The 26,954-nt window shown below is 42.9% G+C and overlaps 1 protein-coding gene across 1 annotated transcript in view; it reads right to left on the minus strand.

Moving 5' to 3' along the window:
- Window positions 1-26,726, minus strand: part of C8H10orf71 (chromosome 8 C10orf71 homolog) — a 52,159-nt gene extending 25,433 nt beyond the window's left edge. Inside the window, exon 1 of the mRNA XM_048311722.1 lies at window positions 26,539-26,726. The gene's annotated coding sequence lies outside the window, so the exon portion shown is untranslated. The remainder of the gene's footprint in view (window positions 1-26,538) is intronic.
- Between the last annotated feature and the right edge of the window lie 228 nt (window positions 26,727-26,954).

A 26,954-nucleotide genomic window follows, 5' to 3' on the forward strand; every position in this document is an offset into this window, starting at 1 on the left:
CTTATGAAACCAACAAACTTTGCTACATTTTGGATTTGACTGCATTTATGATCACTGGCAGATATTGGTTCCACCATCTTTTTGTCCATCTTTGAATAAGAACTTAAATGCAATTTTAAAAGAATTTCTGATCTCCTGATCTCCTGTCCCTGCTGCTATGCCATCAATAGCACTCAGACTCAGCTGACTCAGAAACAACTTGTCTGGATTCCAGCCCGGAACACACATCCTAAAACTCTGTGAAGTGCCCGACCATGGCTCCAGGCTGGGGTTCAGCATCTCTCTTTTGGCTTTTGGGAACAGAATGTAGACTAGAAGGACTCTAAAAACACAGCCTCAGTGACTCTTTTGGCAAGGATGTCGATCACAACCGCACCCTGCTTATTTCCCCCAAATCAAACTGACTTTTCAGTCAGGAGCAGTCATGCTTTTAGCAGTAACACAGCCACCTCAAGTAGAGTGATCACACATAAAGAACCCCAGAAAGATGCTTTTGCATGATCGCTTCACTACTAAACATTCTGCCAAGAATGGAAGATAGATGTGGCAGAAAAGAAACTAACTATGGAGAATGTTAAACAGCAGAAGATGCCTAAATTACTCTACAAGTAAAGATTAAACCTGCAAAGCACTCTTCTACCTGGGCCCATTTTTAAAAGGGTTTGCACTACCTAAAATAGCCAAAAAACATGCTAAGTACCTATCTGCCTTCTGGGCATTGATTTTCCTTGGAAATCTTTCCCTTCTCATCAGGATGTGTCAACAAAAACTGACAGCACTTGGCAATTTGCAGGAGAGGTTCCGCCTGTGCCGGGACATGCAATAAACCAGTCTTTCAACTCAAGTTTAAGAAATGAGCACACTTGTGACATATCAGATGAGGGAAAAAATACCTCTAAATAATCTGAGTGATCTAAAAATTAGTTCTCATCAGAAACATTATGTAGAAGCCAGTGACATTTAGAGATACTAGGCCAAATGCATTAGGTAATTTATAAACATAGCTATAATCCATCTAATTTCAGAAAAGGTTGGAAGAATGTGAGGTTACTGGCCTAGTGTAAATGTTTCCCACTTACAAATTGCAAAGCAAAAACTGGAGACCACAGGCTAATTAAAATAGCTGGACAAACAATGATGGGAACCACAGGGGGCTATTTTTAGGGGATCGTATGAGAGCCCAGGCAGCCAGAAGTCTAGTCCCTCCAGAGGTGTCACATGGCTGCTCTCAGAGTCCTTTGCACTCTCTCACCCCACCACAGACAAGGTGAACCAGACATTATGATATTTGTTCCAGCCCCACACACCTCCATCCAGATTTCATGCAGTATTTTGCATTTTACACAACACATTGGATGAATTCCCATGCAAGTTTCCACAGAATCACCATCCCTATCCTGTCCCAGGTTCCTTCACAGCTGAAAGATGGGGTTTGGGCAGTGTGAGCAGGGTTGGCTCCCCCCAGATGCTGGAAATGACAAGAGGAAGTTGTGGTATGCTGCATTATGAGAGGAAGTTGTGTTACGCTGCAGTTCAGCTGGTACTGCAGAGGTACTGCGGTTCAAATGTGTGTTTATCTCTGGGTGATAAGAGGTGAAGAAAGAAAAGATAAAAACGTGTTATAGTCTAATGATTTGCCTGAATTAAATGAGTTTTCATTTTCTGGTTTGTAGAATACACTTTCTGTGGGCCAAGAAGAAGAAAGAGTGAAGCACAGCAGAAGAAGACAATTTTATAATATAATTTTATTACTCAGCAGTCAATGAAGTATCAAAGCATGTGTGCATTATCTCAAAACCTCAGAGTCCTGAAAAATGTGTTCAGAAGATACTGGAGTGCAAAATGCCTCCCTGCATGGTTTTGTACTGGAGCACCAGTGGACAGTGAAGGGGAGGCCAGCTTGGTTTAGGAGAAAGGTTTAGGAGAAAGGACAGGGAAGGAATTCAAATTTGCACTTCCTCTTTCTCAAACCAGCTTTCTCCCTAGCTCAGAATCCTTCTCAGGAAAGGATTATTGGAAACCACTAAGGTTTTGGGAAATATTTCATTTTTGCATGCCTTGGCAGAAAAAGAGATACCAGGAGTATGCAAGCCACAGCAAACACACTTGCCTAACCTGCTTCCAGTCCCCCAGAAGATCAGAGCACACCAGTTAACTGCAAGAAGCAACACAGCTGTTTGCATTTCTCATTCCAGTAATCCGAGTAATTATAATACCACTGCTCTAAAATGATATAAGTCACATTTAAGAAAAGTAAGCAATCTAAAATCAGCATTCAGTAAACCAGAAAGCACTAGAGAGAGAATGAGAAGTTCATGCCCATCCTTTCAGAAAAAGCCAATGTGCAATTGTTCAAGGTTTTGCTGAATGTCAGGAATGGAAGATTAACAAGCAGTGAGATTATCAGCGTTAGAGGGAGGAATTCACGCTAACACAGCAAGGCCAAGAACAGCTAAAAACCTGGCCTGAAAGATAGCAAATGTGCTTCTCTGCAGAACAGTGCTAAATAATGACTGAGAAGAAAGGAGCCAAATGAAGAAGAGGAAAGCAACCACTGCAGAAAAGCGAGGAAACCGAAACAAGAGCGTTCAGAGACAGAACTGCATCGTGCTGCTGCTCTGCAAGAATCGCTCCCAGCTCCTCTGCTTGCACCACACCTGGGCTGCCTGACACAGCCCAGGACCTGCCTGAAAGGTCCATGGCAAAATCTGCCCAGGGAATCGGGCAAGCAGGGCATCCAGGGATGGATATTCATACTTTCACTGTAGCTGAACTCGGAAAATGGAGTCAGTGATATATGTGGAATAGATAGGAAGACACCATCAGAGAACACCCTAAGAATTCCCCCAGGCCTAAAAACTATGTCACAATCCCTTAATGATGATCAATTAGATGAGTCCCAGGTAATCAGAGACTAGTCCTAGCAGTAAAGTGATTCCTGGGACTGAAAGTCACTGTATGAAATGTACTAAAGTGGCTGGTATCAATAAACTGACAAATGCAAACAGAATAATTCTTTAATCTCATTCCATTAAGGAACAGGCACGTGGTTTGAATTATGATCATATAAACCACTGCCTTCAGGCATTTTTTGAATGTTTCTAGTCTGCTAAACTCATTAGAAAATGCATGATGTCAAATATTTGAATAAAAATATAATGGGAATAAAGAGAAATACTGTCTTTTCAAAAAAGTCACAACTGGTTTCCTTTAAACTTTACAAAAGTGTTTTAGACAAAAAAAGATAAATATAAAACAATAATGGAATCATTACTGGTGAAAATGCTAACACAAACAGGTACGTGATTAATTATCTTCCTGCAGAGATTAGGGACTCTTCTCTTAGGAACAAAACTCAACATGTTCACAAAATCAAGGCTTTTAGCTGATCAATAATGACACTCATACAGATATTCTCCTTGATTTCAGAAGGGTTTACACTCACTACACAGCACAGACTGAAGCATTTAAGCACTGCAAGCTTGAAATGCATTTTCATTGCAATCTTTTAGTTAGTGACAGAAAGTATTGCTGTTTCAAAACACAGCAGCAATTCCCATATCCAATGTGTATCTGAAATCCATTAATAAAATGACTGTGTATGCAGGCAGGCCTGGACAAAGAGGCAAGGCTTGATGTCTCCACTGGCAACAATTTTAACAGTGTCCATGTCACTTGGGATGGCAAGTCCCTCTGATTTCAATACTCCAGTCCTATCAAAGGACAGTAGCCTCTCAGACATTTCAAAGTGGCACACGAAAGCTGGGTATTTTGGAAATTGATGTTTACTGCAGAAGCAGCCTGGCATATGCAGCTGAGCCATCTCCAATCAACAGAAACCACTCCACAGACATGAGTGGGAGCTGGAACCTGCTCTACTTGCTTATTGCTTCAAAGACGGAGTTTGTGCTGTCCTCGCAGGAGGGATGCTAATGAGATCTTGGACCAGTCCCTTTCCAGCCTAGTTGAGCATGACAAGTGTGAAACATCTCCATTGAAAAAATATCTCTACCCATTCTGAGAAGGTAGAGATTTTTAGGTAAACAATGGAAGGAAAAAAAATACAAAACTTCCATGCTAGCAGTGCAAGAACAGAAAAGACAAAGAAAGCAATTAATGGGTGCTGTGTATCAAAATGCATAAAAATGAAACACCGTTTAAATAAAAATATTTTTGTATTGGTCAGCGTTAGATACCTTGATGAATGGTTAATTCCAGTGTCCTGGTTCACATTTTCCCTTACACCTTTCCAAGCTCTACCATTTATTTTGCCATCAATGTAATAGTAGTGAATAGTAGTAGTAGTCAATAGTAGTGAAATTTCATAGTTCCTTCAAAAATAATTTGCAGACTCATTGCTTCTACAAGATACTTCCAATATAATCACACAGTTCTTCTACTTACTATTTGAGCTACATTAATTTGTGAAGTCCATGTGATTTTAGTAATATTCACACAGTTTATCAGTGGTTTCCGCTGTGGCCGGTACGAGAGTGAGCAAACACCTAACCTTGCACTTAGAGATGATCTGTAAATCCAGGCCTATGTACTCCAGGCCTGTGTATACATGGTCCTGTTGCTTAAGACAAAAAATCCCAACCACTGTCAATTCGAATAAAATCACCCTACAAAACAGAGATTCATATAAAATACTTGTATTGGAATTCTTTCCAGATCTCACCCTTAAACACCTACAACATGCTTTGTAGTCACGTTGTTACCTTCAGAGCAACTAAACTATATGCTAAAGTTTACACTGGGAACTTGTGAAAAAGCCATCTTTCTCCTCTTCTGGCATTATGGACTATTCAACAGCTTATGCTGAGTCCTAGATGGAAAAACCTCCAAGGGAGGATTTTTACTAGCACATTCTGCCTTCTGCAAATTACTGTGGTATGACTGTAATTCCTTTGTGCTTCTTTCTAACTGCTGGTAGTATTTTAAAAGTGCCTATTGCTCTTGGGTCCAGAGCTGCATAAACAACAACAATAATAATTAATAACTTTTGCAATAATCTTCTGCCAAAAGAAATCTCAGCTTCAGCTTCAACTGGATACATTCATATGTCTTAAGTTGTTGTCTAGGGTTGCTATGCACTAACTGTTGGTATGTTCCATCTCAAAGGTGGCTCTTTGGGAAACTTTGAAGCTCTATAAATAGAAGATACTATTTATTATTATTGGAAGGGCACAGGAATGCAACAATTCACCCTAAGGGGACAGAGACACTTAAGAACACTTGTTTCACTATTGGATGCATGAATAGTTTACAATGTGAGGTAGAGAAAAGCTCTAGAGCCAAATATCCTGTATGAGCAAGAAGGTGAGATCCAGTGGACAAAATCCATCACACCCACTGCTGGCCTTTTACAAGTTTAAACTGATCTTGGCTCCTTTCCTCATCCCTGGAGGTTAGCAGACACCTCTGGGATACCTGAAATGCCATTCTTCCTGTAAGGAAGAATCACAATCTCAGGACACCTGGCAGACGAGAGAGGAGCCTTCCTGAGCAGCTTAGCCCAGGCACCAAGCACTGAGACAGCTGAAGAGAGGTGGCAGGACTCTGGCCCTAGAAAGGGGACAGAAACCCAGCAATGGCCAAGATCCCCTGAGCAAGGAAATACAAAAGAAACACACACCAGAGGAGATTTAAAGGGAGTAGTGATAATGACAAAGTCCTAAAAAGTTAAGAAAAGAATAAAGGGATAACTAGGAGCAGAAGTAAAAGCAAAGTCATTGTTTTTCCTCTAAAATTTGAGGTGTGGTTCTATTTCTGTATATGCCTTGTGAATTTTCCAGCAGGAAATATGAGCAGATTATGATTTCATAGGATCAAATCAAAGGCACCTAAACAAATTAAGTATTCTCCTCTAAGTCACTTTCTTCCAACCTTCCAAAGCAAACTACGCTGAGCTGTCACCCTGCTGGAGAAGCCCTGTGCATAGCCCTGTCACGCCCTTGGTGCTGGGCATGCACCACATCCCAACCAACCTTTGCCCTAAGACTTGAGTGTCATTCCTGACCTCTGCAATGCAGCAGGATTTCAGAGCTAGGCTGGAAAGAGGGAGAGAGCTGGTGGACACTGAAACTGCTGGCAAATTTGAGCAAGACAAGTTCATATACGCAGTGCAGGCAGGTTTGTATTTCATTTCATAATTAGTCAGGAAATAGCATTTCACCCAGAAAGCAGAACTAAAGAGATGCATACCCAGTTTTCTGCACAGAGAAAATCTGCCCGTACCAAGGCCCTCCTTCCCCCACCATGACTGGGACAGTGTGAGATGGCCAGGCCACAGCATCTGGAGCGAGCCAGGGGTGCTGAGTGGTGCTGGCAGTGATAGCCCAGCGCTGACACTGAACCCACCTCCCCTTGCCCCAGGGCTGCCAGCACTCTGTGTGCTGCATCATAACTTCACAGCTCCCCCTAACACACTCAGGTGCCTAAAAAGCCTTCTGGGCAGAGCCCACGCTGTTGACAGGAGTGACAAGCAAACACTGCCTTCGCCTAAAAAGACAGGTGCTCTTTTCCAATTAAATGAGTCTTGAAGTCTGTTTCCTTTCACTGTTCATTTGACAGCCCTGGAAAAAGTGCATGTGCTCATCTCTCAGTGTGCTGAGCACAAGGATTGGGGGGACAGAGGGGAGGATGGCCATGGCTTGACCCCACTTCAGCAGCTCTCTGCCTGGAAGCAGTGAGGGGAGTGAGTAGTTATAGTTCATTTCTTCTTCACTGAGTGAAACATTCACCTTAACTTTACCTCATTCTTCTCCAGAAGAAATTCAGCAAAGGGCTAGGGTGATGCAACCTGTTTCTGCCTGGCTCTTGGCAAAGACAACACCAACCAACCACTCTTTTGCTTGTGCCAAGAGTCAGGGAGCTCAGGTATCAAGTGAAGGCTCACACAACAGCACTGGAGCCGATGGTCTTTTTGATGGAAGAAAATATTCTGCATTGCTCTGCACTTCTACTCTCTGGACCTTCTTTAATCTACTCTTACAACTGTTTTGAGGTGACAGCAAACACCATAGACAGTATTCAGAATGGATTAATGTGAGGACACAATACTATTCTTGGTCCTTTCCCAGTCGTATGTGTGCCTTTGTAACTGCTGAGCATGAAGCAGACATTTTGGAGGCATGAGTGTGGCCCACCAGCATGGAGACACACAGACCAGAGCCAACGCAGCAATACTGGGCTTGAGAAAAGCATTATGGAAAACCCTGCTCCTTATAGCCCTCTGCCAAGAGAGCCTCTCCAGGCTGCCCCAGGAGTGCATGCTACATCCACAGCAGAGCTGAGGCCTCAGTAACTCTGATGCTGTGTGTAGAATGCACAGTTTCAGTTTAGCTTCTCCTTAACTACTCTCTTTCCTTGTGCCTGATACTAATCCTAGCCACTACCCCTAGCAAAAACCTGGTGTTCCCCAATTTTTGCCTTTCATTGCCAAAACCTCACAGAGAGGGAGTCCTGAACTTGTGCCCATTAATTACACTGTGCTTTGAGTGTAAACTGTACCACTGATGCAGGATGAGTCCTAGAAGTGCCTAAATACAGTGATAAGGGAATGAGTCAGATGAGAAGAGATATTTTCAGGTACCTACAACCTAGGCCGGCGCTGGTAATGTCCAGGCATTATGCAACAATCACCACAAGGTGCAGTGTCAGCCTTGGATGATGCAGCTCAGAGATACAAATGAAATTGATGGGACCTTTCTAGGACCACATCTTAGTTCTGGAAGTATTTGTAGAATTATGAAGATATGGTTTAAATTGCACTGAACTGAACTCATCCCACCAAATTCCTTTCTGTTGGCTGCTGCTGGGTTTTGGTTACCCAGCTAAGACAGATGACATACCAGTCATTTAAGGGCTGAGGTGCCTCCTTATGAAGTGGGTTCTGCAGCGTGTGCTGTAGTGGGAGGTGTGATGCAGGGACCCCAGCCTGGCACCTAGCACCCTCACTGGGCATTGGAAGGTATCCCAAGCACACCAGTGCTTGCAGTGCTGTTCAGGGGGAATCATGCTGTGTCCCAGGGGTTGCAGCAGCTCAGGTGTGGTGTTCACAGGTGTCTGCACCACAGAGACACAATACTGACAGCTGGAGTCCCACAGGCTTGACAGACCTAAGCCTATACACATATAATGGCAAGACACCTGGGAAAACCTTCTGCTAAAAGTTCTTGCATATCTGTAATGTTGTTAATCATTTTATCTCAAGCATGATCTCTTTGCCTTGAAGTCAGAAATGCCTTCCATTGTGGAGTTAATTCACAATCTTAACAACACTAGAAGGCAGGTTTTTGTGGTCAAATATATTGCCACATTAATAACTTCAGAATATTACATGAAGCACAAAAAGAAAAGAAGTGAATAAATTAACAGAAGAAGCCTGCATGGCACACTAGAGAATTAAAGTGCCATTTTATTACACACACCTCAGAGTTAAAGTTTTAATTTTCTTTTAAAAGATTGCAATATATAATTTTCGTCCTCCATATTCAAAAATACTTAGAGAGGATGATTTGTTCTTTTATTGTAGTCCACAGGACAAATAAAGCTATAGTCAAGTGATGCTGACCAAATCCCTGCAATTTCCCAGTGATAACAGAATTGTTATTATTTTTTGTATTCATTATTGCTCTAATAAGGAACTTTTCTCCAAGGATCCTGATGTTCTTTAAATACAAATGAATGAGTCTTTCCTAATCCCTTATGAACTGTTCTGCAGTCTTGTTTTACAAACAGATTAAAAAGGAGGACACTGAGGCAGAGACGTGTTGCTGGCCTTATTTCCACAGGAACTGACTTTGAAACAGTGCCTAGTTAGTGGTTTGGCTCAGGTCAAAGCTCTAGCTCTAAGCTGGAGGCAGCTCCAAGAATTTTTCCCAGTGCCCTGCTTGGGACAAGCCTCCTTGTCCAGATGTATGGCTGCATACATTCATACAGTACAGGTACAGTAAGTGCTGCCACTTGTGGCTTTCACTTGCTCTGCTGAGCCGGCACTCAAGAGCTTTTAAAAGTGGAAAGGCATTCAGAGGCATCTTTTTCTTTTACAAGCTGCAGACATTTGCCTCTTAGTGAAGAAGGTCATCAACTAGGCATAGAGATCTCTGTGAATATCACTGCAGCACTTTCCAAATGGCTCCTCAATGCAGCAGCTCTCCCCACTGCCTTATATTGCAGACCAGCAGAGTTATATTTGGAGACAGATATGGGGATTATGTTCCCAAGAGCCTCTGGTGGAGTAAGTTCAGAGTGTGTTGTCATGACGGACGTGCACACATGTGCCCTAGCAGAGTAGAGGTCAGCCATCATTCATGAATATGTGGAGACCACTTACAGTCCAGTTACAGCATATGCTAGCAACACGTGTTCCCCACACACCCTGTTTTCTCCCCAGTAAGCTGCTATATTTTTAATGTCTCCATTAGCTTTTGGAACAACTGACAGCTTTAATCTTTTCCCTGCAATGAGCTCCAATGTGGAAACATCATGCAGCTTTCAATCACAAGCCAAATGGCTAAAGATTTTAAGAGGAGATTCCAATTCCAGAATAGGAAGCCTGCCCAGTCAACCCTACACCTTTAATATAAATATTATTTATTCATGACCAACCATAAATGCAACTAGCTCCTGCAGTATTATTTGTCTTCAGAAACGCCCTTGCTGAAATTGCAGGTGAATGTCTGGGATTTTCTCTTTCAGTGTGCCTGTACCTAAGGCAAGGTTGCTGGCCCTCATGCTTCTGTTGGGAGACAAGATTCAGAATTTAATGCAGCAACACCAACTTATGCCCAAAACATATCAATTTTTACATTTCTTTTAGCACAAGAAATGATTCTTCCATTTAAAGGGAGAAAAGTGCTATTAAATGGTTTCTACATAAGGCTATCAGACCTCAGTCACCCCAAAACTGTGAGTTACATTCACAGCTGCTGAAGAAAAACCTGAAGCTGGCTGGTGTTGCAAAGGTTCAAAGTGCCAAGCAAATAGAAATATTATAAAGCATCTGGTCTCCTGAAGTCTTGTGTCTTTAAGAGATGCTGTCAGCACCAGCAATGAAAGGTGTGCTCGGGTATGAGATAAAATGATGTTTCTCTAAGTGCCATGTGATTTAGTCTGGGAGCAGAAAGTCACTCAAGGCTCTTAATTTAAACATCACTGAAAATATACATTTTTCTATCAAAAGTTGGCTTGGTTTTAGTGGAAATGCCCAGCTATGGAGAGACATGAAGCTGTCCCCTTTCAGGTGGCTCAGTTCTGCAGAGATATCAGGAATAGAAAGAGGTAAAATCACACTTCTGTCACTGAAGGAAGTACACTTTGAACAGCAATTTAATTCAATTTAGAAAACTATTCTGTTAAAGCAGATCCATCCCTCAGTATAATCACTTTGATTTAGCTTTACAGCAGTATTTTGACTAAGGGGCTACTGGCTGAAGAAAGAGCAGAGCAGGTCACTGAAACTGCAATTCCACATGCTGTGCTGATTGCTGCCAAGCTAGTGAGGGTTTTAGTACCCAGCACTTTTCTGGCTTAACCTTAATGCCCCACCTTCTCTCTCCGGGTCTTGCCGGCGTCTTTGGATGCCCCAGGTGTGATTCTGAAGAAACAGAACAGACTGAAAGTCCTCCTGATGAGAACTTAAACTAAACTTCATCTTTCTGGCGGAACTGAGTGAGAAAGAAACCACACACAATTATGTTGGCAGCCAAGGGAAGAAAATAAGCCCCTGGAAACAAAGTAAGGGAGATATTTGTGTGGTAAGATGTGGCTACCTGACAGTGATAAGAGATCTTACTAATTTAAATCTTAAATAACAGTTGCATTTAGAGTAAGAAGTGCATTTAGCTGCTCATTTTCATGCTGTGGTATTGTGAACTGCAACAAAACACTAAAGGCAACTCTGGTGACATGAAACCTCAGGGAAGTTATCTCCCTGTTGCTGTTACGTTTCTTGATAGTGTCCTTCCCAACGTGGGCACAGCCCAGCCAGGAGCTGTGCTTCCTGTATCCTCCATGCTGCCACACATTCCTGTGGGTGCAGGCTGTATAACCCTGTCACAGTGTCAGGATATGATTCTGATAGTGCTTTCAGCTCACGTGAAGCTTATCTCCACTTTTTTGCAGATGAGCAAGGAGATAGCATCCTTCATTTCCCTGGGTGCTCCTCTACCCCACCTACTCTCACGATTTCTGAAGGGATAACATATGCTCTTGTTTTTTCCCACATGGGAGCAAACAAGTTAGTGATCTACAACTTCACAGCAGGAGCACTTTGGACAAACACCTGTCAACTGTTGACAGTGTGCTTTTGTAGGTCACCATTCACCCTTACACTCCCATGCAATGAATGAATGACAAATATGAAGTAAACCACCACAAGAGCATTAGTGAAATCAGCTCACTGGTAAAAATCTTCAATAAACTTCTGCTGCAGAAAGTTCCACACAATAAAGTCTTTCCCCTGTGAGATCACAGAAGTTAAGAAAATGGGCTGTGAATCCCATCAGCCAAGATACCCACACATTAAAAGTCTCTATTCAGGCAGAGAGGCAGAAAAAAATGGTATTTAAACACAGATAGATGGAGGTAGAAAGTTTTATTTTCACAATACTACACAGCTGGAGAAAGCCCTGGAAAGTCCTGACCCTCAGTACCCAACCTCTCTCCTGGATGATTCTCCCAACACCAACAGCAGCCAGAGGAGACCTTGACAGTGCAACTATTTTCCTGCATTTACTGAATTGCTTTAGTTTCCAAGCAAATCTATGGTGCCATAAATGCTTGATTTTAGGATAGAATTGTGAGTTTAGCTCCCACCTGGCTCGATGACTTCCTAAAGGAAAGTGCTCTGTGAGGACAGGTCTCTTGCAGAAGGGGTGAGTTGTGCAGGAGGGAACACTGCCTACATCAGGCCCCCAGAGCAGGGGCTCCAGGGGAGGCACTTCCAGCTCTCCACTGCCTGGGCCATGGGGATGGTGCTCTGCAATCAAGTCACTTGTTGCTCTCTTGAACTTAGACCCTGCAGGCAATGACACAGCAAGCAATCACATAGCATCCCTTTATCTTCACGGTCCCACTCCAAAGTCCTATTTTCAAAAACAATGTGAGCACTTATGAGAGTAAGTCCCAATGAAAATTACTTTTTGCAAGTGGTACTAAATCTCTTTTGCGCTCTCACAGTTGTATCTTGACCTCTCTTGTGCAGTATAGCTGGAAAATCCTTTTATCCAGCTGCTGACAGCCTTTCTGCAGAGCACAGCTCTTCCAGCTCCTAGAAAACATCCCTTTCTAAACAGGACAAAGCCAAAACTGGTGTCAGCAACAGACCAGCTCCGAGGAGGAGTTTAAGCAAGAAGCTCTGGAGGTTTCTTGCTACCAACTTTTCCATTATTTCTATGGCTTAGAAAGGAGAAGGTGCTGGCAAGATTCCAGGCCAGGCCTTCAGAGAGTCGTCTTCTCTAGCATCCTTCAACAGGAAGATACCCAGATTATCTACAATCCAATTTATTTCAGTCTCCACAAGTCAGAGTGAGTCCAGGAAGTGAAACACACCAGAGAGCAACAAAGACTCTCCTCTAAATCCTCACTATCAGGGATTTCAGAGGGAAATGTGAGATGCACCTAGTCCATGTGATAGGGAAAGACTTTGAGCTGTGCAGTCTTCAGACATACATTGGGAAGGGCCCTTCTCCTCAGGGGAAAATAAAGAGAGAAAGTAGGCATTTTTGCTGAAGATTAACAGATTAGGCATTTCTGCTCTAATACCATGGAGTTCAAGAGAGATTTTATGCAGGCTCAAAGGAATGAGCAAATTGTTCTAAATGCTGATAGACTGTAAATAAATAAATGAAGTATTAATCATCACTTCCATCAAACTCTAGGAGAAATCTGTCTTTGCATTATTTGGATAAGGCTCTGTCATTAGTTCAGCCTTGCCATTTTTAGAAATTATTAGAGTTTTATAGCAGGTCTGAAATTCTATGCCAGCGAGACTGTGATTTTAATGCATATTAATAGCAGAAATGGGGGAAGGGAAAGGAAGTTGGTGTGATTCCCTTATAGAGTACAATACTAAATAAGAAGATTCCAGCTGTGCAACAGGAAAGTTAAAATGGTTTGTTTGGATCATTAATATTGCAATGAAAACTAATTAAACCTAGAGCTACAAGGAGGAGCTCATTAGAGATTTGAATAGAGGCAGCATAACATTCAGCAGCCTCCAGTTTTAGCAGTTTCTTTTATCACACCAGGTGGGATAGCAAGAGCTCACTGAAGAGACGAGGATAGTCTGAAGAGTCAAGGAGATATGGATGCCCAGTCCATGGCACGCAACTGCAAGAGGTGTCTGACTGCTAGAGGGCTTCTTTGGAAAACGCTGCATGAGCTTTGTAGCTCTGTAGAATGAGCCAAGCCCTTTTACTGGGTCTCTGCTCACACTAACATTGCTGCTATGTTATACCTCTGTCCCCTTGTTGTTGCAGTGAGGATACTGCAACACGCATATATCAAACCAGGAGTCCCGTGGAAAGGAAATATATATGGACAGACAGATTCTTGATAGCTGTTTCAGAGATGTTTATTTCTCCAGCCGCATGGCCGGAGCTCTGCCCAGGAACTGTTCCAGTCACGGGACCAAGGGTCCTTCTGCCCGCGCAGGGAACACAAACCAACCAATGGGAACGAGGCTGAGCAGGGACAGGGAAACCCCGTGTCTGTGCCCTCAGGGCCCCTCTCCCAGGGCTACACGGCAGGGGAGGGACCCCAACACCTTGTCTGACCTGACATTTGAAACTTCATCTAAAATTTCCTTAGCCTAAGAGCCCTCAAATACACTTTACAAAATATATGTACTCATTTAGCATCAGCCCCTCTATGCCCACCCCCAGACATGGCACTTCATAGTCCGTAGTTTAAGCGTGACCCTCAGTTTTGCATTTCCTTTCTCCTTTAACATGTGATGCCACTTCTGCTGTAGCCAAAGAAGGTGTCCCTGCCCCTGTTCTGTGGCCATCAGCATCCTCCTACAGCTATTCAACTCTTCTCACTTCTGATACTGTCCTTTCCCCATGGCCTCCCGACATCCCAACCCCCCTCAGACCCCAGCTTCACACAGAAGCCAGGGACTATATTAACCTGTTCCATAGATATTTGTCTCAGAAGTGAATAATGATCAGATTGGGCTTCCCTAAGTCTTGCATCCTTGGAATTTCAAGTAAATACTGAAGCCCCAACAAAGCTGTTAATTATCCATGGTAAGTGCTGGCAACAGTGCTTGTATTTCACCCCAGTAAAGGCTGCCAGGGGAAGGAATGGCCTCTTAATGGTGATCATGAAGGATTTTGTGGGGGAGAGTCCTCACAGACAAAAGATACCTTTTAATTTTACTAATGTTGTCTAAATGTTGCTGGATTGGGGTCCTACTGGTGACTTGAGAAATTTAAAAATCCTTCAGTCACAGAGAAAACAGAGTAAGATACTAAAGTAGTGGCACACTAAACTGTACACATGTAACTCAGACTAGAATTTTTCCTACATGCCTTAGACAGTCGAGTGCCAAAGAAACATGATAGGTGAGGCACTGGAACTGGTGAGGCACTGGAACTGATGAGGCACTGGGAGAAATTGCCCAGGGAAGTTGGGGATGCCCCATCCCTGCAAATGTTCAAGCTCAGGCTGGATGGGACTCTGATGGTCTACTGAAAGGTGTCCCTGCCCATTGCAGGAAGGTTGAAACTAGATCTCTAAGGTTCTTGCCTACCCAAACCATTCTATGATGCTACCAAATGGACCCTTGCCTCCCTTAATCTCAGTGTCAGACCATGTGAACATGTGGATCACTGAAAAATCTTCCATTTTCAAGTCAGAAATTTCCCACCACTATAGCAGGTGCTGACTCAGGTTTTTATTAGTTTTGTCCATCTTTGGGCATCCAGGAAATAAATTTTGAAAAATCTCTGCTGCATCTGCATTCACTGCTAGGTGATAGTACAGCCAAAGGTCTGGACAGGAAAAGGCAAAAGCTCAAAAAAGGAGAAAAGAGACAATTAATACTGAAGATCCCAAGAGATGAGAATGGATCCAAGCAAGTCAAGAGGACATCAGTTCCAGCCCAGCCTGCATTTCCAGGCAGGTGTTATCAAGGCATGACTTCCTTAGATAGTCAAGGAGAAGAAAAAATACGGAAAAATGCTGTAAAAGTAAAAATTAATCACTGGACATGAAAAATTATTTTCGAATATGACATCTAGGTATCAGTCTATTCAACCTATGCCAGCGAAGACCCTCAGAAATGCCCCTGCTGTGGTGTTTCATGGTGGGAGGCAGAGAGAGGCTGTTGGACAATGAAGAGCATGGAACTCCCAGCAGAGCCAAACCCACCCACAGTCGGTGCTGGCAGCTGTGGGACACAGGGACTTCTTCACAGGCACTGCAGAGATGGCAGATGGCTCCTGTCTGTTCAGCACTGGGGAACAAAACAAGCTGAAATGCTTTACAGAAAGGCTGCCAGGCAGAACCTACAGCTCTGAGCTACAGGCAGAAACAGCCCCACAGGCTGGAGGAGTGGCACCTCTGCAAAGACCACTCACCCTGGCATCCCAGTAGTGGATGGTGGCATTTAAGGATACTCATCACCAAAAGGGGATGCTTTTGATTTTCTGCAGCCAAAACATGGACATGTAGATGTGATCTCTTCCTCACTCCTCATCCTGCAAACCCTTGCTTTGCTGAACCCATGAAGAGACTTGGTTTACATGGGCCAGGCTCAGGTGCCAGCAAGCCCACAGAGAGAACAGGAGCCCAAGAGAGGCAAGAGTGCACTTCAGATTTCCCTTGAACACAGGAGTCCCAACCTAAGATTATATCCAAGTACAATGAACAGACTATACAAACCCTGCAAAATTCACACCAGGAGATCTGGGGTATGGTTGTGTGTACTGTTTCCACCTTTTTCCTGGGGGAGAAGTAGATGACTTTGCCATGATGTCACTTGTGCCTCTTAATAGCAATCCTGAGAACCTACATTCCACTTTCTATTTTACCCTCCCTGATGTTCCCCCTCAAGCAAAGCCCTCAACAGCATAGTTTTGGAATGACAAATATCTTCACAGGCTTGAGTGACTGCAGTAACCTCACATTCCCTCTCCTGGTGCAGCCTGCATATCACAAATTCACATAGTTCAAAGTCAGCCCCCGAATACTTCACATGCTGGTTCTGCTGCTTCCCCCCATGGCGTCAACATCTTTAAGCAATCCCACATTGGCCCTGACCTGGTCCATCTGATATGCTCTAGACTGATAAACAAGGACAGTGACAAACAAGGGGAAGGAAATCAAGAAACATGTTATGGTCAAGGTCTTGATTTCTACAGAGCAATGAGACCAAAGAACATGTTAACTTTACATAAGCTGCCATCAGTGACCGCCTCACATTTGTTGTCCACCACATAAAGCTTTCAAGGATATCTTCAAATTAATCTAATTCACAAAGTGCTCTGTGTGAGGGGAACCAGGGGTGTAGGAGTCTGAAAGCTGAATAGAGGTGGACAATGCAGGGGAATGTCATCTACCAGAACTTGGGATGCTGCAAGGATTTGGTGAGAAATGCAGTCTTGTTTTAGATCCCTCCCCTAAGATTAATTTGGGCTGTGATGTAGGCAGACATTAGTACAGAGTAAAAGCTGAATGCCTTGGCTGTCACTGGATCACGCATAGTGATGATTTTACTAGCAAAGTGCCTATGCACTGAGATGCTGTTTCTGCTAATTGCCTATCATTAACACTGCCTCCATAGGAAAGACTTTGGGCCTCATCCATCAGAAAGACAACATAGGTTAGATCCTATAAGATTCTAAGATTCTAACTATCTTAAACCATAATGTAAGCACTTAAATTCCTGCTGAAGTAGTTAAAACAGGTTTTTACAACCTTATATCTATATATAAGGGCTTAAAGAAAGCAGGGAGGTAACTAGAAACATATTTAACTCTCCTATTTCAGCTATCTAAATTTGAATTTTGGTGCCTTTCTTCCTTTGTCCATAAATATCTTTCCACTCACTTTGGCAGACACAGCCCCATCATGCAGAGATGAGATTTTTGAAAGCCTCTGTCAGAGGCTGAAAGCTTTCAGCTTTCCACAGCACCATGCACATGAGCAAAAGGACTGTTTTCACAGGCAGATGATGTAATGTATTTGAGGGAATCTGCATGGAAATGAATGCCAAATGCTCATTTTATTTTAACTTGGTGTTTATGAAAATGTCTAAAGACTTTAATGCTTTTTGGTGTTTGTTAGATGTAAAAGGAGAAAAACCACACAATTCTAATCCCAAAGAAGGGAATCAGCTTGTGTATGCCTATTACATTCCATTAAAGATGCAACATCTGCTTTATCTCAAGAGAAGTCCCAGCTTCTTCAAGGCCTTGTGTAAGTGCAAATATTCACTAGCACCAAAATGGGATGCAGTTAGGTCTAATGTCATGTCACCAGCATTGATCATATTATAAAGAAAGTAAGTGGCAATTACTTTGAATAGGAACTGCTTGGCTTGTTCAAGTAGCTCTGCTCTATGTACATTCAAAATTGGCTTCTGACAACAGGATTTCAAAAGTAAAGTGCAAGATGTACATGCAAGGAATAATATAAATGTGCTGTAGGAGTCCGTTTGTCCACTATTCACTAGTCACAGCTGCCCTTGACTGGCTTGAAATGCTTCCTTATCACTAAAACAAACTCACACAGCCACACCCAAAGCCACCAGCTGAACGCATCTACCCAGAAACTTACCAGGCTTTCTTGTGGAAGTTACATATCTCACATTTCATGTCCCCTCTTTTGATGGTTGAATTGACTAGCAAAAGAAAAAAATTCCCTGGACGCATCAAATTTTTGCTGTGCCAGTGCAATGGATCATTCTGTCCTCTGGTTACAGCACATCATGAGAATGCAACTCAGCGGGTGACGCAGCCAAGAGGGCATAACAGGGACATGAACTACATGGATTACCACTTTTATGGGACACTGAATCTACATTCGCAAAAAGGAACAACTGGTGTTTTTCAGGCGTCCATTCCTCGGAAAGACGCTCAACCTTTCCACATTTACGGCGTATTTTCTTGGAAGTTTTATTCTGTTGAAAATCCTATTTTACACCTGGAACAGGAGAGACAAAAAAAATTTCTGCTACTCCAACACCTATGCTCTTTAATAGATAATTTGGAGGAAACTCACCATGGTTTCCCTTTAATAAAGTCCAACATGCTTATACAGAATACAGACGGACAGGAGATGGAAGAATATTGGATGGAAACTGGACACACTTTACCCTTTTCTCTTGCTCTGAAACATCCCAACCACTGCATTTTGCTCCTCCACAACACACACCACCTTCAGAGAGTAAGCACCCAGACATTTTCAGAGGTTGCTTAGGAACTTTCTAAGTTATCATCATACACGTCAAAGGTATTTTAAGACACAGCTGAGTGTACCAGAATATGCAACAATGACAAAGCCAGGCTGCCTGGCATGTTTTGTTCATGCCGTGTGAAAACCTACATAGGAAAAATTCCAGCAGTGCTGCCTCAGTAAAGGAACTTTATCAACCAACACCCCTCTGGTGACCAAGATAACCAGAGAACCAGACAATATCATCCAGTGAATACTGGAGCCCTTCATTTAGGGTCACCCAGTCCAACACTCACTGCTCAGAGAGCCAAACTCTCCCACAAGGACTTCTTTCATCAGCTTTGGGATTGTTTCTTCCTCCTGTAGCATCCCAGTTCCTCTGGCACTTTTAAAAACACTACAGTATCTTCACTGGGACTTACAGTGCTTCGGAGAATATATGATCGGTGGAAGAATCTCCTCCTCCAGCTGCTCTCTCAAAAAGATTTCAGCAATGACACAAACAATGTAGAGACTACTTCAGCACTGTCTTTCCTGATGTACACAAGAGACCTGAGTACATGTCCCAAGGCTTTTTTCTTTGCCTCCTTGCACCTCTCTGAGCTGGTAATAGGGCCAAGCTATAGAGACCCTCAAGTAAAATCCAGAAAACACGTTTTTAAAATGTATCAGCACCTCTGTAACATAATACATTGCTTTACACTGAAAAGGAAAGAGAGATGGAGGGGAATAAAAAAGGAGCAAGGCTGAAATGCTGAATGGTTTCCCACAATATTCCTTAATGTCAAGGCAGGAAAGCATTACATAGCTGGTGCAGGCGTGTTTCCCTTTGTTAACACACCCGACATCTGTGATTCTGCTGCTTGCTGTGACATGGAATCCCTTCCAGTTGTCCCAGCAGCTCAGAGTCCTGACAGAGGGGGTGATGGAGAAAATAGCAAAGGAAGAGCAGCTGTGAGTTTTCAAGCATAGTTTCCATTTGTTCTGGATGCCCATAGCAAAAGCACCTTGATTTTTTGGCAGTAACCAGCCTGAACATGTTTTCTTCATTTTGTCCCATGATGTGACATGGCATGTTAATGGAAGGCAGCACATCCACACACAGCAGGCTGCCTGAGGTTGTCTATTCACCATTGGCACCTATCAAGCAAAGTGCACAAAATCTTTCGATCTTTCTTCTTTCTTTTCAATTGGACTCAAGATTAACTTGGCCACACTCTGAAAGCATATATTTGAGCCCAAGGACTGGATTTGTGTGACGATGAGCTCTCATCGAGAGCTGTTAATGAAAAAAAGGAAATGACCCCTTGGATCCGACCAAGGAATTGTTTCACTCCATGTCAGCCTGCAGTGGCAAACACTGAGGATGCTGGAATCCTGTCAACAGGATGTTGACATGAGTCAGTCAGCAATGTTTGCATGGGTCAGTCTGTAACAGAACATTCTACTCACCGGGGGGGGGGTTTCTTTTTGGCTTTTCACTTCAGGACTGACATGCATCCCATTGCATTGGACTTACTACTTTATTTTCAAATAGGTTGGCTTGCCATTATTGAAAGAGATTTTTAAGTTTGTCTGATTTGTCCTGCTGAAATTCTTCATTTCACATTTCCTTTTTTCATCTTTTAAGAGAATCTCCTTTCTGAACCCACAACTATCCTGGTGCCCCATGCTATAAGAAGCTGCTGCACTGGTCTTGGCTTTGCGCTGTTCAGTGCCATCTGAGTCCATTTTTTGCCCATAGGACTAATTCCTCAGAGAATCAAAGTTGGCCAGGACAGATTTCTTTTGAACCTCAGATGGAATTGAAGGAACAGCATTTTAGTGTGTCTCTAATTACAGCCACCATGACAGTTCATATGTGTAGCAATAAAAATAACCATAAACCTACCTAATCATTAAAGTAAAGCAAACAACTCCTCTCTGTATCATCATACACAGGTACTGGAGTTGCTAATAAACCAGGAAGAGCACTGAGGCACTGGAGTAGCATCTTTCCTATCTCCACAGTTTCTTAAACAACTTTAGAGGCGTATTTTTATTAAGTATATGAAAGGCAGATGATCTTAAACCTCAAAAAGAGTCTGTATAATAATTGTGTGCTCTTCTAATGCTCTCCAAAGACCTATTCAGAGTCCATTCTGAAAGACAATAATATATCAAGAACTTCTGCAAACTTCCTCCTAATGAACACATGCCAATTTGAGACCAAGAATTCTGGCCTCGGAGGACAAAATAACCACTGCACTTAGTCTCTGGGTGTTTTGCTACTTTATTTCAGAGTGATTCAAAATCTAATTAAATTTCTAAACTCTAATGAAATTACAGAAGAAAAATCATTTAGGATTATATTATATACAATTACTCACAGCTGAAAATTACAGTTAGCCTCTTTCACCAAGACAGGGTCTCCTGAGAAATCCTTGTTATTCATATAACGTATAAATCTGACATTACTCCCACTATTTACAGGTCGAAGGTAAAAGCAGAATTAATTAAACATATATATCCTGCCCAGTGGCTGGATGGTGAAGGATAGAGGGAAGGCTGATAATGATGACTGTGCTTGAAACCACATTTCCCAGTTTGGTCAAGAATCAGAATAAACCTACGACAAAGCAGGATTATATTAAGCCTGGCTTATTCTGGTCAGTGCTTTTCCTCACTGGAGGTATGCCGTGAACAAGAACAGTGAAGCTTAAGCAGTCAGCTGTGTGCAGTCACCCAGCTAAGCTCTTTGAAGCATTCGTGGAAAAGTAGCAATGGAATAAAGCAAACAGCTTTAGCAATTTCAGCCAAATACTCAGATGCTTAGCTCCTTCTTTGAAATATAGAAACTACTTGAGATTGCTGATTTGGGCCAGGAGAAGCAACAAAAACAAAATAAGAAGCAACAAAGCAAAATAAAACAAAACCACCCCACCCAATAAAAAAGCAACCACCAAACCCCAAAACTAAACAAGAGAGTTGACATTTCTGCTATTCCTTCAATAACAGGTTTTCAGGAACCTTAAAGCATGGGATCATTTGTAGATGAAACATATGAGGTACAAAACCACTGAAGGTTTCTTACAAGCATCCTGACATTTTCCATCCAGCTGGTGCAGAGATTTTTGTTTTCTTGGTTTTGGTGTTTCCAACTCTGACCCCATAGAGAACCAGGAGTAGTGAAAGAGCAAAAATGAACTACACACACACAGGTGTATGTGCACACCAACACTCACTGCAGGTCAAAGCAGTAACAAATACTTTCTATGACATCTGCCACAGTCAGTTGTACCAATGCTTCACACCGCAAAATAGGCCAGGAACATCGAGATATTTTTCTTAGTCAGAAGTTACTGTCTGGGAACTGGCTTGCAATGGCTTAGCAGCCATAGTGAGCTGCTTCTCCTCTGCTCCTGAAAAAGCTGATTATGAAAGGGAAATATTCAAATAAGTGCTCTTCTCAACACATTATGATATCATTCAAGTTGAGTTCATAAGAAAGCTGGCAATACTGAAAGAGAATGCCTCAGAAGGTTCTTCTTCTAAGACAGAAAATCCACTTGCTTATCCGCAGATTTAGAAGGTTTCAGCAGAAACAAATTCACCATGGTAGGACATTTTCAATTTGTAAAAATAACTGTTAGTGTTTAAAGGCCCCTTAGAGAGCAAAACAGCTGAACTAGGCTGTGATTGTTGGCTGTCTACCTTCTCCACAAAACATTTTCAAGTTTGCTTATATATTGAACTTAAACCCAAAAAAGGGCACTTCTGTTTGCAAATGTAACTACTCAGGATGTGACTGTAGTTTCTCAACGATCATGTGACCTGCTTCAGCTTTTTTTTTTTTTTTTTTTTTTTTTTTTTTTTTTTTAAGACACTGCAGAACAGCAAAACTCAGGAAAACTTGGGTGAAACAACTCCGTTGTCACAACTTCATAATGACCTTACTAACAAGCTGGATATCAGTTCCAACAGCATTTCTTCTCTTAAGTAAGTGATCTAACTTATTTGTTTTCCATTCTTTTTGAGAGCTTTTTTTCCTGAGCTTGGTGGGCTTACTTATTCCCCAGGTTAATTGTACATATCTTGTGTAAAACTTTGTTTCTTAGAGAAGAAACATTTTTTGAACCAGAGGGGTATTTTGCTGAGTTTTCTAGCTCACATTTCCTATTCTGGGTGCAAAGGGCTCGGTTGTGCTCAATCCAGAAGACACCGTGAAGTTAAATGCCTGCAGCTGTGCAGATGAGATGGCCGAGCTGCTGAGCACCTGGTTTGGCACTGTACAGGAAACAGTACTTCAGCAGAGTGTGAGGGAAAAGCTGACCTGTGTGCATGCTGACTGCAAGCTGCTTTTGGACTCTGCGACTCTCCCTTTTTGGACTTTCGTGCTCCTGACTCACGCTGTTTCTAATGCTCCCTGCTGGCCCAAAGCAGGGCTTTCTCACAACCCGTTTTTTCCTTCATTCTTACTCGTCTCCTCGTTGTGCAGGGAGGAAGTGGGGCTCATGGCTAGGAAGCCTCAGCAGGGCTCATATTAACACTGGGCAGTGTGGGCTAACGGGGATGAGGGAGCTGCCGGCAGTTCCATGGGCTACTGCCGTCCCGGGACGTTTGGTAAGGGGGCAGGCACCACCCTCTGGTGGCAAAAGCCTCAGCTTTTACCTAATGAGCTCCTCCCATACTACCCTGCTTCACGCAGACATTCACAGGAAATCACCATCTACATTTGGGGAATCCCACAAGGGCAGTTTGCCCCACCCAAGACATGCAGACCAGTTATTGCAGCTTGCATCCACTGGATATCCACTACTGCCTCACCTTCTGCAAAGCTGTCCACAGATCTACAGCAGTGCTCTACCCTGCAGGTACCCATTCTCAGGGTGCACACAGGAATTTGTTGCTCTCACTGTCTTTTTTTGTTGGCCCTTCAAGCCCTCTGCACCTTTCTACAGGCACTTCCAAGACTCCAGAGGAGTGGAGACTGTCCACCACATGGGATATAGGTAACTATTCTTAGAGATGTGAAGTCAGCTGTGACAGGCCCCTAGTGACTGACTGGTTATGGCTCAGCAATCAAACGGCACAAGTCCCATTAGTGCAGTAGCATTTGCTTAGAGCAAAGAGATGCAGACCCAGGAGCAGCAAGACACGTTTAACAACAAAAGGCGTTTTGCAATAGAGAAAATGCCTGCAGGTGTTCACATGGAAAGGTACAGGCAAGCTATATGCAATGGATGGAGCCGTACGTGGAACAGACTAGAGCTCAAACAATTCCTGTCTCCATGTCAGAGTTACTCCTGTGCTCATCTATTACTAGAGTGAAGGATTTTGCCTCTGAATTCCAGTGAAAGGACTCATTTGCTTGGATGCCAACAGCACCTATATTAAGAAATTTACACATGGCTGGAAGTTTTGCTACACTAAATACCAGCTAAAATACTTCCATTTTTATATGTTGGTTTTCAGGAGTGGCTTCCAGCAGGATAATTGCCTGTAACCTCTTTGTTGTCATGGGCATTCCTTACTTGACTCTGGAGTTGCTCAGATATCCCCTGTGAGCCATCCCTTTTTTCTACCCTGCCTCTAGGTTTCCCAGATATTTGCTTCCTTTCCTATTTGCTGTCTCAATTATGAATGGCACTGAGCTCCTGGCTGCTGCAATGCCATTGTCTGCTGCAATGAGGAGAAATATGAGTTGTTGGAGGAAGGGAGAAGAAAGTTACGTGGAAGCAGGAGGCAGCAAGCAAAGGGACTAAGGCAAGTGCTGTGCACTGTGAAGAACGAGGCACACGTTGCTGTTTATCACTGCAGCTTATGGCTAGGAGTGGCTTACAACACCTAATCCGGTGGGGAAATGGAGCTCTTCCTGCTCCCTGATCTCATGCCCAAATTGCATTCTGCACCATTTTCCTCGCTGCGCTGACCTCTGGGCAAGGCACCGCTGTGGCGCAGAGCGCACAGGGACACCGGCGTGGCTCAGAATCTGTTCTCTGCTTGGCTCAGCTCTGCGTGCAGCACGTCTGGCGAGCGCTGAGCCTGCCCAGAGCTACACCGGGATCACACACTAGAGGCTCCCAGCCCAGAGTATTTATCTGCGGGTCCATCACTTGCTCAGCAGCTCTACCTTGAAGTGGGTAACCGCAGTGGCAGAGCACTGTGTTTGCAGCCGGCAGTGAGAGCTTCCCCGCTGCGTGCCTGGCTGCAGCACAGCTCAGCAAGCCCGGCTCCTCTCGCAGGCTCCCACAGCAGCTCCACAGTTCCTCTTTCTGCACTGCCCCCACGTGTAACGCAGGACCCATCCAGGCTGCAGTCTCATCTCCAGATTGCCCACAACACACTCACCAAGATGTTCCCCGGCGGTGGAGACGCAGCCCGCGTATCTCCCCCGCCTGCTGGGGCTGCCAGAGCCGGGGGCACATCTCCCCCGCAGCTGCACGCTGTGGCCGAGCCGGGCACACCGCAGAGGGCAAACAGCACCGTCACTTGCTTCGAGGCGCTTTGAAAAATGATCCACAAGTCACTCGAGTGTGGGTATCAAATTCATCCGCTAGGCTCTTCCACACATAAGCAAATACTCTGCAAGTCCAGAGGGTTTATTCAAGATGTGTTAGTTTAAGCCCTCTACAGAGAGAGTCAGAAATCCAGCACTGGGACGAGGGCACTGCAGAGTTTAAGGCATCATTTCTAACCCCCCCAAATGGGAAGGTTTTTGTACATCCCCGAAAGATCTAAATTGCAGATAAGATTAAGATCAAACAGAAAAATGTGTATTTGAGTTAGTTAATCCACCTCTTTTCACCCAGGAAAAAACTGAAACAAAGAGAATCCACCGAACACTGTCTTTGAAAGCAAACAGTATTTAAGCAGCATCCAGTAAACGATATTAAACCTTAATTAAAAGCATTTTGAAAGTACGAATTGAAAATATTCTCTTTAGTCTTGTGGGTTTTCAGAAATTTCCCTCCCTTTTTAAAAAGAAACTAAGAACTTAATCTCAATGTATTAAACTGACCTACATAAAATATTCCATGTAAAATATTATTTCTGCCATAAAATACATAATCTGACACTGGTTTAATTCCATTAGAAAGCATACATTAAGGTCTATGTATTATGATCATTAGGATAATAAAAGTAATACAATATCACTTTTATTATGTTTGAATTTAAAACATTCTTCATATGGGCACAAGGAATAATTAAGGGGATGGAAGAAAGGTGTTTTTATAAAATTTATAATGAAATAAAATCACAGGCGAGAGCAAAGAGACTGGTTTTTAATACGGAAAAACAGAAGCTATGCTTTTTATGCCCACTGTGTAGCCTTAGACCTTCTTTTTCTCTTTGAATTTCCTTATCTTTATAACTTTGATTTTGGTCATTTAGTATAGCCAGTATAAGCATAGATTTCTACCTGTTACAACTCCTTCTCTGAGTGTCATGGAGGTTTTGGAGAGAAAACCTTTCTGCTTGTATAAAATAAGTTTCCAGACATTTTCATTACGAAGAAAAGTTTGGCAAAAAAAAAAAAAAAAAGGAGTTTCAGCTCTGAATTATAGTTCCCAAAATACATTTGCTCTGAAACTCAAGATTTTTTAAAGCTCTTCTCCAGATTTTTGAAGCTTGATTTGTAATTTATTAAAATTTGGGAATAGAAATGTGATTAAGACCAGGAAATAAAAACAGATCTGTTGTAAGCCACTCAATATATCAGATTTTTTTGACATAACCCTGGAAGCCCCAGGGCCCACACTCAGCTCAAGGGTTTTAGTAGTCTGAAAAGCAGACACAAGATGTATTTCTGTAAAGATACCAAAATGCCTTGTTTTGGAACATAAGGACTATGCTTCAAGTTAAAAAGCAGTCATGTTTCTAGCATTCATTTTACTGGAAAACAAATGAAAGCCCAGACCCCCCCCATACCTCAAGAAAATAAAATTTTTTCCGCAAAAAGTGGACGAGAGGAGCTGGGACTTGCAATGTTGGACACCTTAGCAGTAGTAAAACTGAGTGCACTTAAGACATTAAAATTCTACTTGGGTTTCAGCCAGACAATACTCCCTCCCAGTTCCCTGCTATGGTGGGGAATGCCAGTGAAAAGATGATGTTGATGTTGATGAAAAGCAGCTGTATTCCCACCTGTACTGCCACTCTGGCCAAAAAGCAGTGCCTTCATGTTCTGCCTGAAGCATGTGCAGGGGACAGGAGTTTAGCAGCATGCAGGAGTCATACCTGCCTTCAAAGCCTTCTCATGGTCCAGGCACCTCATGCAGCTACACAGCAGTTACATCATTTGGAGCTACTTGAGAAGGCTTTGGTGGAAATATCCTTGCACTGAAAAAAAAAAAAAATTGAGTGTACATTTTTAACAATTTCCTATAATCATGCAACATTGACACTAAACAGGACCTTTCCTTTTTCTCTTTTTTTTTTTTTTTTTAATATTGATTATTTTTCCTTCATAAAGTATATGGGAATGAATTGTTTTCTTCAAAGCCACTCCATTCTGAGGGCCTGGCACACCCTGAGCATCAGGCAGCATGGCTCAGTGGCTT

This window comes from Corvus hawaiiensis, chromosome 8, assembly GCF_020740725.1.
Source record: "Corvus hawaiiensis isolate bCorHaw1 chromosome 8, bCorHaw1.pri.cur, whole genome shotgun sequence".
Classification (NCBI taxonomy): Eukaryota; Metazoa; Chordata; class Aves; order Passeriformes; family Corvidae; genus Corvus; species Corvus hawaiiensis.